Consider the following 15785-nt stretch of genomic DNA (forward strand, 5'->3'; position numbering starts at 1 on the left):
GGAAAAAGTTGGTTCTTTCTTCGTTTCTGTGGTAATAAGCGCTGGTCTAGTTTGATAACGCGGTTCGAGCTTTGACGTGGTGGGTATAATTAAACAAACGAAGGAATGGAAATTATCCGGACTGGCGGCTGACTCGACAGGTCGAGATGAAAATTCCGCGGTGGAAGTAATTCGCGACATCTCACAGGACCTTTCGATGAGAATTCCACGAGCTTCGAAGCTTGTAAAACCCGATCGATTGCGTTTAAGGAACGACGCGGATCATTTGCATTTCGAAGATCTTTCAGTTCAGGGTGTTAACGCCACGAGGCTCAGTATAGATTATATTTCTAACCGTCGCTCGCGGTCCTACAGCGTTGCAGACGGATCGTCTTATCTGCCCGATGAAAAATATACAATGTATCGACGAGCGCGTAGTTGTCACCAAGCAGCGAGTTCCAGAAACGTCGATTTCGGTCCGTTATTTTATTCTCATAAGGAAGGTGACCTACGCGATTGTCACGAATCAATTTTCCTTTTTGCCATGTGGTACGCCAGATGTGACGATCCTTGTGAGATTCCCCGTAGTCCGGACGCCAAGACCTATCTATCGTTCTATTAACTCGCAACAGGCCTAAGAAGACGACATAAACCGAATCTGTTCAGTTTCAGTTTCCTTCACGTAAACATTTTCGGTTTATGTTTGTTGCACGCTCTTACCTAATACGGAGAAAGCGGGTGTCTGGCAAGATAAGAGTTTTCCCATGAACAAGGATGCCCACGAGCCATATCTAGCTCTCCTTGTCTTTACTACCTAATTCATTTACTAATGGGCATCGCGGATCATTACCCTCACTTTTCCACCAAAAAGTGTGGACAACGAATCCGCGTTCTGAGTTCAAAAGGGAACACCCACACCGAGTTTTCCTCAGTAAGAGCAGTAGAGCAGTCAGATAGTCTTGAACGGTCACGTCTAGAGCTCGGAAGTGTATTGTAAACGAAAGAGAAAAATAAAAGTTTCTTTTCTCCTTAAATTCATTATTATTTTACGTGACACGATCATAGGCGCGAACGGTGGCGTGATCCGAGCGTAGTGAGGGTCGTTTCCCCGAGAAGACAAAGAATCGATCTAAGGGCAATCAGTCTCATTTGAAGATTCGAACGACATACATCGAGAGGTCTGAGGTTTAATTGAAATTAAAGTCGCTTAGTCTAACGAATTCATCGAGAGATATCGTAAAGTCGGGTCGAATTTCTGTAACGCATTAACTGTATTTATCGCTAAATAATTTGTGACGCTTTTATTATTATATAATTTATTGTTAAAAATACAAGCTATATTAACCTGTTAACACAGTGTTAAATTCATCGAACCACCTCTGTCATCTTAACCGCGGCGTCGATTATACGAATCGTAGCGAGAATTTACGCCTCTCGCTGACGCGTTTTCCTCGCGACCGCGTCTCTTTGCGAACGCCATAACACGAGGAATACAGAAAAATCATCGCTCGTAAGTTAGATTTAATTTCCACTTTGATAACGCAATGGAGATATTATACTTTTGATTATATTTTATTTTATTTTAGTTCTAATCGGAAAGGAGTGAGATTCCTCTAGTGTCCAAGGGATCTCTCGTTGCCATTACCACGGAAATAAACCGAGTGCCTTTCGCTTCAGCGAAAAATCGCCGCGATAAATCCTCGCGACTCGTTTCGACGAAGTTATTTACGACGCCGACTTCGCCCTCCTATATATTGTCCGATGCTGTTTATAGTCGGCCATTTTTCCGGTCGCTCTACCTCTAACGATGCGTCTAGCGCTTTTAAGCTTAACAGGTGGCAGATCATCGAGTCGTCTGTTCGAAAAAGATATTTTCTTCTCTATCTCATCGACGAATCAATTTCATAAATTCTCCATTGATTAGAATTTCATTTGGCTTGTCTTGAGTTGGTTCCTAGTTTGCGCCGATAGGATTCCTTTCGACGATTCAACGAATTACATTCTTATATTGTTATTTATTACGTCTTAAGAATCTTAAGAAATTATACCGAAAATTCGAATCTTCCATCTTCGTAAAATAAAGGAAATTTCCTTGATTGAAATTAATTTGTTATTGTCTCTCGTAACGAGTTTATTTTGGCAAACAAAGCGTATTTATTTCCCACGCAATTTCTACCATCTCTTTGAAATTTCATGCCTCCGAAAATACGCCCTCCTCTTCTACCAGTCTCCCCTCGAAGCGCACTGTCACTTCAATCAAACTCCCTCGAACAGGCAACCCCTTGTTATATCCGCCCCTGGCAAGATTCCCTGTGTCGTGCCTTAATTTTTGCCACTCGATTACGCGAAGCTGTTGCTCACGAAGTGTATTTCGCGATCGCGGGGGTTAATTTCACGGCGTGGCGAGCCGTGCAACACGGCGAAACGACGCGTGACCCAGTTAACTCGCTCGTTTCCCGGTGCATCGACCCGAGCGAGCGTTTATTAAGGGTGGCAAAAGGGTCGCGAGTTACAGTTCGTGGAAGGAGGATGGGCCAACGTCGCAGAGTAAACGTCCCTTAATTAAGTTGTCTAGTCCGCCAGACCGATCCATCGAGCTTCTTTATCGAGAGAGCTGGTCCCTGATGCGAAATCGATGACACGCTCGCTCTCCGAGAGGACGTCGCCTGTTTCGTCCTCTTACTCTCTTTCTCTTCCTATCTCCTTTTTTTCTTCTCTCTCGTTTCTCGTCTCTCCCTCTCTATCTCTGTCAGTCTCGAGGGAGATGTTCAATAAAAATTCCTCAAGAGCCTCGACTGGCAGGAAATGTCGTCGGTGAAGCGCGTGTACGCCGAGATCCTCTGGCGGAATCGAAACGGAATTTCATGGGACCTTCGAACGAAGACGAGGGACCGGACGTGGCGGCTTTTTAGATTCTCCGCATAGCAGACGAGGACAACTCTGAAGGTCGTTTCGTTCGCGGCTACCTCGTGCATAGAGTTTCTGCTGACTATGGTATACTTAATGGAAATACTATTTGCTTCAGCAAATATCAATTTCAATCGATCAAATAATAACCGTTGTTACGTCCGTACCCTCCACATAAACCAAACTCCTTCCCTCGGTCAAAGAAGATCACTAGACGTCTAAACATCTTTATTCGGAGCAGCAATAATCCCAAGGACCGTCATAAATTTTAGCATTTTTTACAATCAAGACCCTTAGGTTCCTCAACGATCTTTCGAGTCGAAAGGTTCCTTAGGGTTATTGCTCATTCCAGAAAAACACAGGAAAACAACATAATGTCATCCACGAGCGACCTTTGGTCGGGGGCGGCCAGCACCCTCCCAGTCTTTTTCTCATCCAATTGGCAACGATGACTGTTGTCCTCGCTTTCTTAACGAAAATTACCATTAACGAATCCGCTTGTCTCATACTCTAGACACATCCATCAGTGGTTTTTTCCTCCCCGACGTCACCGTCGCCGAACTACTTGCTAGTAACTCTGAGATCCGAACGCATCTCGCTTGTTGTTAACACTTCGCTGAGAACTCTTCTACACGCATCACGCGCAAATACTCAAGTGTTCAAAGTTGTTGGAAATAAAGTGTACATTTAACCCGTTAGCTCGGTGTTATAATCATCCAACCACTCGTATTATCTTAACCGAAACAGGGGATCAACTGATTCGTGACGTCGATTATCGTATCGTAACGAGAATTTACGACTCTCGTTGACGCGTTATACCGCGAACGCGTGTCTCCGTGAAACGGTCCAACAACCGTGCTTGATAAATATCGAGGATCGAGAGTCACGCGTTTGTGGATGATCGAACAAAGTTTAAAAGTTGTTTTGGGAAATTGAGAATTTTTGAGAACGGAATTACAAACAGATTTTTATATTTAGCAATTGGAGATCAGAGTGAAAATTCACGATAAGTAACAGTTTCGTATGAGGGCAATTTTAGAATCCAATGTCTTATCAAACAATTACGTATTACTACGATTGTTCTTTCACTAGATTTGACAAAATCCTCCCAAATTTGTCGATTTCAGGTAACTCGAATAAACTGAACGAGCTTGACCAGCGTGTGTCGCGTTTGCCACGTATTAAAAATGTTTAATCCTTTAGGCGATGATTTTGCACAACCGGTTCGTTTTATTTTTCGTTTGATATTTTGATCTTTTACGCGCGTATTTGCAGCATAAATTTCCACAACATTTTTCAAAATTCACATTGATACACGTAACCGGCAAATCGAGCCGATTGCTAATGTATAAAACTGCATTTGTTCCCGCATAACTAAATTCGAACCAATATCGGGACGTGCAATATAAATTCATTTGGGTGGCTCAGTTAAATCGCGGGATTGAAAACGTTGACTCTTGAAATTTTCGCGTTTGCCAGCCTCGCCGTTAAATTACCGTCATTATATCCGTCAAATCACTAACGGGTGCTGAACTCGATTGCAATTTGGTGCTGCATGTAATTTTCCAACGATCTCTCGATGCTTGGCTTGCTGTAACGAGAATTATTCACAGAAGCGCGCATGTATGCGCGTATTTGTCCGTTGTGTTACGTTTCGATCCATCAGAATCTGTACAAACGTACCATTCTTTCCATTAACCAAGAAGCTAATTGTCCCTTACATTCGAATAATAACAGTCAAATCAAAAGCCAAATGGAAATTTCGAATTTCCTAGTTTATTCATCTGTTCAGCTTTAATATCACGAATTTAATCAGAATTTTACGCGTTCGTAACGAAGTGGCGATGCAAACGGATATTCTACTCGTTTGGTGACAAAATGTTGTTCCAAGAAATAAACCGTGAAATCAGAATAATTCGATGTATGACAAATGTTTAACAAATTGAAATATAAGCACCGATGATTGAAATTTCTACCAAAGAAACTGCGCAATGTATATTACGCTTGTGTATTCAAATTTACGCTATAAAACGGATATAATTAAATTTTGATAAATTACATTAAATATATATAATGCCGAAGCTTAATCAAAAAACTAAAACGTGTTCTAGAACTTCTGAACAAGACTGTGTATCATTCGAAATATATAAAATTTTCATAAAAGAAAGAAAAGTAGCCATTGTTCACATTGCTCATTCTCTACTACGATAGTTCTAGCGTCGATAAATTTAAAAAGTCGGATTAAGCGAGTCGCGACGGAACTTCTGATGTAGTCAGCGATTAATTCGTTTCTTAGAAATCTCCTCGCGGTCGCCGTGGAGCTGCAATTAGTTTGACGAATGATTCGAATTACGAAGAATCTTGTCTCGATAATTCAAACGAGCCGTCGAAAAATTCCTCTCGAGTATTCTTCGTGTAGAAAAAGCCAGACAGGAACGCGCGAGCATGTAAATTCTATTAATTCGTCGTTTCATCGCGTCTTGTTTCTCTGCGAGCGAATCATTTGTAACGAAACGTTTCATCATTCTTGTTTTCGAGGACAGGTTGAAAGTCTTTTTGTCGAGTAATATGCAGAATTCCGAAAGATATATGGTAATTTCCTCTTGCTTTCGAGAAACTCTGATTGCCATTACGTGGATGCCTGTTGGCGATTTTCTACCTTCGGAAAAGAAACTTTCTCTCAGGTTTCATGTAATGTGTGAAAGTAAGTAAAAATGACAACCTATCGATGCTAAATTGATGCTGTTTGTACGTATCTCCAACGCTATTTAAGCGTGATTATATCTATTAGAGAATAGCGTGATCTCATCTTCTTAAATGAAAACGCGTTAAACTTTTCGATTGAATTTGCTCGCGAATATAGTCGGAGAATGAAAAATTCGATAATTTCTTCTTCTGAAAAATTGTATGAACATAACGAAATGTAAACAAGGAAACAACGAACTATAAGTAATAAAATATAATTATAAACAAAATTATTCAGCCTTGGAATACCGGAGAGGAAGACGAGACACGATGGAGTCGTCGTGTAAATTTCGCGTGACAGTCAAATTCCGAAGACGAGACACGCGCAATTTCCCGCAGGGCGAAATTACTGCTCTTAACGAAATTAAAGGCACCCTATGTCGCGCGCCGACGAGTCTATCCTCCGTTTCATACGTCAAAGCTACGCTCGCTGTGAATTTTGCGCGCATAATCACAAGCAACCATGGAGCACGTGCTTTTCAAGATTCGAAACGTTACAAATTCTCGATGGATCTCGTGGATAGAAACGTCTCTATCGTTCGTAGTAGAGAAGTAGACGTAGAGAAATAGTTCTTGGAGACGAGCCAGTCTCTGTCTGTCTGTCAGGTTTGGTTTATTTGGACCTTTTCGATTAATCGGTTCGACTAAAGTGGAAAGCGGCCTCGAGCGTAGAGGCTGAGGGAAGGAAAATTGAAAAGCGTTCGAAGAAGCAAGTGCAGCTGGATTAGAGGTTGAGCAATCTCCCGAGAACGTGATCTCACCGTTCTTATTATACTTTCTTGTTTTTTGCGTTGAATATGTTGGAGGTTAAGCTGGATAAAAAATTCTGATGGGAAGATCGTGAATGTTTTATATTTAATATCCTCAGTTTTATATATGTTACGACTATAATAAACGTAGGTTATCATGGCAGATCTTTAATATCGTGACAAAAGATACTCAAGGAAGTATATAATATGTACCAAGATGTCGCGAGTAAAGAAATATTTTATGAGAATAAAATTCGCGTGTTTAGTATTAAGAATAAAACAAAAACACAAACATAATATAGAGAACGCCTAGAAGTACACAATGCAAATGTTAAACCTTCACAGTCCAAGCAGCATTCGACGCTTCGTTCCAGCTGATTTTTACTCGAGAAGTTACTTTCAAAAGCTGTTCGTAATATGGACGAACTCTCATATTCTCAAGCGAAACAAAAGCGCAAATCTTCGTGCAATAACATGCACCTAAATCTTGCTGTAGTCGTAAATCATCTAAACCATTTTTTATTTGCAGATCATTTAAATCTCTCCGTAAGAACTGAAATACTTACAACGAGGTCTCTGATCTTTACCATAACAATTCGCTCGATATCGAGGCTGCGTCGTAATCAAACCAAACGGCGCCGACAACTTGGACCTATCTCCGAGTTTAAACCGTAACAGGGTTCACTTGACGCGATGCAATAGTAAACTTCGAGTTCGACTTCGACGTTCACGACTACCGAGGCGCAGGTAAACCTCCTAATTGCCAGTAGCGTTTCAGGTACGCGGCATTATTCCAAGCCGGCTTGCACTCGATAATGAACCAGCAAGCCGGCGCTCACGACGTTGTTGCGAGCAAGGATCGAATCGCATACGTTATTGGGATAACAAGGGAATTAATTCCGAACCGTTTCGATCCTCGCCCCTACGCCCCTTTAGCACGTTGATCGACTCACTTCCGCGGAAACCTGGTGTCCCCTGACAACATACGAATTCTACGCAGCTCCAAGAACAGAGAAATTTCGCTGAGACGCGCAATAATACGTATTCGTCGATGAAACGACAAAGAAAAGGATTGAGACTATGAGAAACGTTTGATGATGAAGAAATGAGAAAATAAGATTTGTATCGTGATATTTATTAGATTTCTCATATTTTGACAGTAGTTTGTTGGTTGATTTTGTCTTGAGCGATTAGCCTTTTCACGAGTTTATGAATATTCTTGTAGTCGTTAAGAGTTTACGAGTACTTCGAGGTAGGAAGGATTTTATTCAGAAAAACGTGGACTGAGAGGGTGAGAAACGTCCTTGGACAACGAGAGAGACGAGCAAGAATATTTATACACCGTCTGTTTATTAGATTTTACATGTTTTGAGGGACGTTATTTGGTTTTTTATGGGAGAGTATCTTTTGAAACAGTTTATGAAGATTCTCCTTTACACGTACGTTTCTAAGAAGCGCAATTTAACGATGGATACAAAGATGAAAGGGACGAATGTTTATACTCTGCGTGCTTATTGAATCTTTAATATTTTTAGAGCGGGTTATTTGATTAATCTTGGGAGAATATTTTCCTCGAGAATTAATGAAAATTCTTCTTTGGATGGAATTTTATTAAAAAAGAGTTAACGTTATGCTTTCTTAACTCGAAGAGAAAACAAGATTAGGTTCCTCTTTGTGCTATTAAGATTTACCTTTTCTTTTTCCAATATGTTGTTCATAGATCTAATTTATAAAATAAACTTAAAATAGATTTAATGATACAAATTGTAATCCGCTAAAACCACTGCTAAATTATTCATCGATATATCCATACCAACTTTGATAATAGAAGATTCGCGGAATTCTCATGCAATTAATACGCCACCTAATAAATGTCCAATTTATACGAAACTTATCCAGTTTCGCGTCGCATTGACTTTCATTAGAAAAGTTCTATGGAACTTGGAAGGATGGAGAAAAGTTGGCAGAAGCTACGAGACGGACAAGAACCGATCGAATCAATCGACCAACCGGAACGAGTAATTGCTAAATAAACGTCGGGCCGGTGATGGCCGCTCGTTAAATCGTTAATTTGCGATACCGGGAATAATAATGCAACGCGATGAAATATTCATACGGATATTCGCCGATGTTCTCGTTTATCCCGCGCATTGAGTGCCGATTATTTCGAAAACAGTCGGCGAGGACGCGAGGCGAAATGAATTTCCAAACGCAATAATCGACACCTGTTTTTTTCTTCCTCTTTCCTGCACCACAAAGATTTGCTTCTCGACGATTCTACGTTTCGCTCGATCGTCGAAATTGTCGTAGACGCATGAACGGTACAAAACATTTTCGTTGCTACGATTTTTATGCGTCCGTTATACGTTCCCGTAAATCGTCGTTTTAATGATTGAGAGGTGTTTCATTCAGCGCACGGTGAATATGCGGTACATTAAACGAGATACATTCTACAGGCTGGTTCATTATACGTAGGAGCCGACTTCGTCGATATATTCCACGTTAAAAAACGATTAAACCGCCATTTGAATGTTTCGAATGGTCGCTGCCCATTTGTTAACGTTTCATTAAATCGAGTTGACGATCGAGAGAGACGTATTTCCATAGTGCACGCTTCGAATGTATATTGTATGGGATTCGTTTGACCGAAAAACAATCCAAGGGGAGATACGCTCAATTGCTTGTAGAAATCGAAAAAAATAACGCTATATTCATTTATCCGACATATCGGCATACACCAGATCTCCTGATTCACGCACGAGATCACATCTTTCTCTGGAAGCAAGATGATAGATATAGAAAGGACACGATCACGGAATATTATCGAAGAAGCTTCGCAGAAGAACCGGTTATCGAGCAGAAGATAGAGATAAGTAACGACAGATTGCAACATAGAAACTACGTAATATTTCAACCCCCTGTCAAAACGAGAACTTAACACAAATATACGCTCGTATCTACACACCTGTTCCCCTTTTCCCCTTTTCTTCCGTCGAATTCTCCTGGATACACACATATATATGTACGTATATATACGCACACATGGTACACGTCACGCGATATTAAAGCAGATTCCTTTGGCGAGCGGCCAAGTCGATGAAAACCGAGGTTATCGTCTGTGCGACGGCCGATTTCTTTGTAGAGGCCACAACGACACCGTCGACTATGCGAAAATCGCGCACACTCACTTTACGACGTGTCACCGTCATGAATTTTCAAGCTTCCTTCCATTCTTATGAATGGAACTTCCTTTAACACTTGTACGACTTCCTTAAGTCCTTTGTGTCTTTCGTATTGTCTATTCTTTTAAATTCATTCAAGGTTATCATAAAGATTCGTTCCATGGTGTCGAGACTTATTCAATGTTCGTATAGAAGAAATTCTTGACTCTTCGATAAATTTGGTTTGCAGCGGAGCTTTCTTATTGGAATAGTCTCCAAGTTTCTTTTAAACTTCGTTATTCTCCGAGCCTCGCCGAACATATTCCAAAGTTCTTGCGCGGGAATGAATGAAGTTTGAACTTTGAAACTTTTATCCAGCTTTGTCAACGTTTATTAAAAATTGATTCTAGAGAAAGATATCGCGGGATATCGTTGAACAATTCGACAAACGTTACAGGTAGATCAAAGAATAAGAATATAAGTAGTAAGAGGCTATAATCGGGCAGACTTCATATTTCATCTATTAGACTGTATCGCATGAAATATTAATTCAGTACGTTGATCGATATAAGAATTCAACAGCGTCATATAGATATAAATGAAATAAACAAGCGCAGGTAGTAGAGAATCGTTTATGGTCAGACAGATTTCATCTCCATCGGACTTAATCTAGTAGATTCTATATTTTTCAACTTTCCTGCTTTATATTATATATTACATAAAGAATTAAGCACTAATTTGATTCTATTCCAGAACATTCTCTGACACTGCCTAAGTAAATTATTTTAAACATTTTACTGTGTATCATGATTAAAGATTCTTTTATCAAAGCAACGCTCACGCCGCAAATAAAACATTTTACAATTTCAACTTTACCACACGATATATATATATACATACATACATATATACATACATACATACATATATATATATATACATTATATAAATAAATATATATATATCGTGTGGTAAAGTTGAAATTGTAAAATGTTTTATTATATATATTATATATATATTATATATATAAATATATATATATTTATTTATCAATATTTAAATTTTGCATAAAATTCTACTATAAACATTCAAAGTTTGATATTTCCATTTGACCATCGATTTTTAAAATTTCAGTAGCACTTCCAAAGAATGAATCGAAAATGAACCGAAGCAGCAGCGATATTTCCGTGTGTTATCATGGACGCTTTGCAAGATAATGCAAGCACGATTCTGTTTACTCTGCATTCTGCACGCTGGTCGCGTTTTTGCACGCGTGCATATTGTTCGTATGGAACACGTCCAGGAGCATGCAATCAGTGTATATTCGTGAACACGCGAGCCCACGCGCGTGTGTTCCACACGCCTTCACGCCGGCATCAGTGCGCGGTCTGGAAATTCTATTTAGAATTTTTTTTGCACCGCCAACTTGAATCGGGTTTCCTCGAGGTTTAATTACGCGTGCCACGCAACCTTTCTCATCGTTTCGCTCTGGAATTCAGGCCGGACCGCGCGAGGAAGCTGAACCTTTGCCCTCCGCCACGGTTAATTACAACCTGACCTTTGATCTTACGAAACGGTCCCGCATGAGAACCGTGATTTCAGAGGACCAAGCAACTTCCACTGTTTTTTACCGGTTGAAAGAAGCGGAGAAAAATAATTGTAATTGCAAGTTCTCTGTGGCCAGAGTTTCGCCACGAAATCCCCAGATTATATTTTATATTCGCACAGAACGAGTGCCTTTCGCCGAGAACTTTACCAGTACTTAATCCATTAATCCTCTGATTCATTATTTTTCAAGTAGTTTATTCGAATCGGTATTGGTTATCTACTGGTATAATACCGTGTTACCTGCAAAATCTGGAAAATATTACACAATTTATAATTAGTTATTCCTGCCTGAATAACAGAAACCGATGTTGAAATTCAACTTTGCTGAAGGCACAATTCGCTTTCGTTAAATTACGATCATGTCGTGACGATACTACGATATTCTAAAGTAAGTGGTCAAGAGTAACATTTTATATGAATTTCTCCTAAAGAATTGAAACACTGTATAAATATTGAAAACAAACGGATCTTAACAGTAATTCTGACAACAATCATTCGCTCCTCGTTAGAAAGAAATCCGTAAATACGATCCGTAAATCTGTCAATCCAAAATTATCTCGATTATCCCTAAACATCCCTCTACCCGTAAAACCTACGACTTCTCTCCTCTTCCTAACCATATATTGCCAAATTCTCTCTCTTTTTCTCTCTGTTTCTATGCATCGAAAGTTTCATGCACGCGAGAGTACCTCTGCAAGATACGAGCGTCGCCACACCTGCCACGACGCGTGCTCCCCTTTCGTTCACCTGAGCAATCTGCCGACGTCACCACACGCGTACGTTTACACGAGTCGGGAACACGCACGGGGAAGGGTTAGAAAGCTGGGCCACGGTGGTAACATTCCGGAAGCCAGGATCGATATCCAGACACGCCATCGCCAGGCTCGACAGCCAACCACCCTCTTTTCACCCTCTTCTCCTACCTTCCAATCTTCTCCTCCTTCTTATTCATTCTCCATCCTTCACCCTATTCCACGTCTGTTTATTTTTCCCTCCGTCCCGTTCAGCCCTCGCAGAAGGTTAATGGACCCTCGGGGATGTCTTTGGTAACGCGAACGTTCCGCGGAATTTTTCCTTTCTACCACCTTTGGCGAATCGTCCTCGAGCGAAATTCCTCGAAAAGCGGTTGAAGCCGGCGAGATCAAAGCAGAACTGATGCTCCCCGACGGAAAATCCAAGCCCCGTGATTATGTTTAAGTTGGTCCATGAGAAACTAACGAGTTCTACGGGGTACATGCCGGTGATTGCCGGAGACTTTCACCAAGTGTTTCGCAGCAGGAGGAAGTTGTTAAGAGAAGAAGATCGGGGCTTGATAGTACGTAGGATTTGATTCGTGTAATTGGAAGCGGTGTTTAAAGGAATATGTACTTCTGCGGTGTTTTGCTTCCACTTTCTCCGTACTATTACAGCAGAAACTGGTTTTAAGTTGTAAAATATCGAACAAAATATTTATCCAACGAAATGTTAAAATAAAATATGTCAAGCGATATTTGGTGATAATATTACGGCGAAAATAATTTCACTGTTTCGTAAATTCTCGTTTGCTTGTTTCGCAGATGCGTGGTTCGACGTTTTCTATTCCATAAACATTGACATTGTTCGGAAAATATACGTGAACTGTAATAAAATTATTTCACGGTCTACCGGAAAAAAAAGAATGAGATAGGAATATAGAAATATAGGAAATTTAACGTGCAATTTTCCCGTAATCAAATCGCGACGTTTAAAACCAGACAACTTATCCAAGCGATACGTCATGTTACGGGGGAGTCAGTTATCTTGTCGGCAAACTTGTTAACAAAATTGCAAAGCATCGTTGCTCGCGGCTAATGGATCATCCGTAAGTTTTCTAAAGTTTGTAGGTCGGCGAATTTGTCATCGAGGTGATTACGGTCGGCAGGTTGGTGAATCGGTCGCCGTATTCCATTCCCATGAGGATCCGAAAGCAAGTAAAAGCGGTCGAACGTTGGAATCGGGGTCGTCGAAGCCGGGATTAACGACGTTTTCCTTTTCCGCGAGCGCTTCTTACAGATTCGATTTGGCTCGCGGCATTGTTCGCGTCGCTACGATCCGTTCGCGAAGAACAAAGGCGGACGCATCGTCGTCCCATTTGCTTTAAACCCAAAAAACAGAGTAAAACATTGGGAGACAATGCATTTTCGATCGACAGAGAGATAATTTGTTCGATAGGGAATTTTGCGAGGCGACTAGAGGAAAATGGATCGACCAAGGTTCACAGGGTATGTGGGCAGATTTTGATAGATGGCACAGTAGAAGTTGAGGAATTGATCTTGGTAATGTATAGACAGTGAAGTAGAAATCTTTGCGGATGAAAAATATAGAAAAATAAAGGAAAAAGAGAGAACTTGTATAATTTGTAATTATATTTAATCACTTGGTACATATAGATAGGCTATTTTAATAAAATTGCTTTTAAGAAAAATATATAGGTTGTCTCGTTAAATTTCAGCATGTAAAAGTTGAATTTCTGAAAAATGCTTGAAGGAAATTTATGCTCTTTCAAGAATGTATCTATATAATGATGTGAACCGTAGAAAATATCTTCATTATCATTTTTCATAAAAAAACATTGAATAATTTTCATCTTAAGTCGCTCTAGAAATAGTAAAATTTGGACATTATTATACAATCAATAGCAAAAACCGTGAGTCGAGCAGCGAGTTGCATGTTCATTTATCCGAAGAGGGTAAAACAATACTTCTTGATAACAGGATTACGAAGAGCAGCGCAACAGCTGCTCGGAGAACATCGAATGCGAATCTCTCTTCCAATTAAGAAGTCTCTATGATCGTTAACATAGCAGAAACTCTTCGATCCTTTCTAATTGCAACATCTTGTTAGAGATGAAAAACCACCGAAAACAAAATTGACAAGCGCCTCTGTTACATAAAGACTGCAAGATACGTGTAGTTCGGATGAAACACACGATCATTATACTTAATCGCGTGTATGTTACGTTCCACCGCTCTAATTAACCAAGATAATTAGTCAACCGTTCCTGGTGTGACCACTCACGAACATTTTTCCTCTGTGAGCAAGATACGCAGGATGGTAGAACGATGCCTAATGCGAGAAAATCCGATTACGCGACGCGAAGTGCACACAGCCAATAAAAATTCGCAGATTTCGCGCTGGGAAAACGGCTCGCACGCTAATTTACAGCGAAGCTGTAGCAGTGGCGAGCTTTACGATGCACCTGATACCGATAAAAGTACCGACGGGAATTAGCGTGAAAGATCGCTGTCCTGATACGAGCAGATCGTAAACGCGACAGAACAACGATATGAAACGTTACTGCGCGTAGTAGCGTATCAGAAAAATTGCTATCTGTGCCATGAGGTGTAACAAAAATCCCATCTTTCGAGCTTTCTTGCACGATAATTTAAAAGCTAGCAATCAGACTACGGATGTGCATTTGTGGAAAATTTAAAGACACAAAAATGTACTATCCTGGACATATAACGTATAAAGATATATAAAATATCGGAAGTAAAGTAAACTCGTTATACTATTTAGAGGCTGTAACAGATCTCTTTCTATCGTATAATCCATTCCTTTATTTGTTATTATCGAGATATGTGTAATTTTATGTGCTACACTGGATTAGCTGCGTAGTAGATACACATAAATGAGTATGAGTATGTGGAAGTATGTGCGTGCACAGCGTCTCGTAAAACAGATGAATGCAACTGTTCCGTTAGTAGACTGGTATGGAAGATGGTGAGACAAAGAGAGTACTGAAACGCGTGCAAATGTATATCGACGAAGATCTTATAAATCACACATTAAATAAATTTAAAACTATTTTGATATTAATTCTAAGTATAATCTAAGTGTTCCTATACATTTATTTCGGCGATTAAGATCCAGAATTTTCAACAGTAATATGAGGAAAACATAAATTTTCATAAAACTCCACAGTCTGTTAGTAATATCAACGAATTGACACGTGACAGGTTGTGGTTTACAGACATTTTACAATTTTATGTCAAATAGAATGATCGAAATAAATTATATTTCGTAAAATATCACGTATTCCACTGTCAAACACGTTGCAATTATGATAGAAAATCTATCGGTGTTAATTAATTTTTAACTCGTATCCGATAAAAATGAAACCAAGAGAGAATTACAATTTCCGGGATATCGAGTAACGAGAAAATTTGAAACAGTATTCCCTGACAGAACTTTGCATTTTAGGCTATAAAATATTCATCGACGATCAGAGTAAGGACACAAGGTGAAATACGTGCATCTCGGCGACGTTGAACGCGATTGTGAGTCCGATACAGAGGGTCGCGGCAACACGAATGGATCAATCGCTGAATGCGCGCTCGAAACTCGAAGCGAACGTTTGATATCGCGCTTCGACCAAGTGTTCTCGAAACCGGCTCGTATCGAGTGTAAATTTTGTTCGATATCGCTACAAGTAGTTTCACGGAAAAAAACCCCATTCTAGTATCCTTAAAAATGAATTTTAAAGAAGCGGAGCAAATAAGCGAAACAAGAGAGACAGAGATATTTCATATTGTACGAATTGTTTCCCTTTTTTATTGAAAAACCTATACGAGACTCGCGAGGAAATATTTTACGAATATATTAAATGTGTCACACG

The 15785-nt window shown here is 39.9% G+C and overlaps 1 protein-coding gene across 10 annotated transcripts in view; it reads right to left on the minus strand.

Annotated features, from left to right (window-relative positions):
• LOC132905554 (uncharacterized) overlaps positions 1-15785 on the minus strand; it is a 356111-nt gene that overhangs the window by 273575 nt on the left and 66751 nt on the right. The gene's annotated exons all lie outside the window — the stretch shown is intronic.

This window comes from Bombus pascuorum, chromosome 3, assembly GCF_905332965.1.
Source record: "Bombus pascuorum chromosome 3, iyBomPasc1.1, whole genome shotgun sequence".
NCBI classification, from domain to species: Eukaryota; Metazoa; Arthropoda; class Insecta; order Hymenoptera; family Apidae; genus Bombus; species Bombus pascuorum.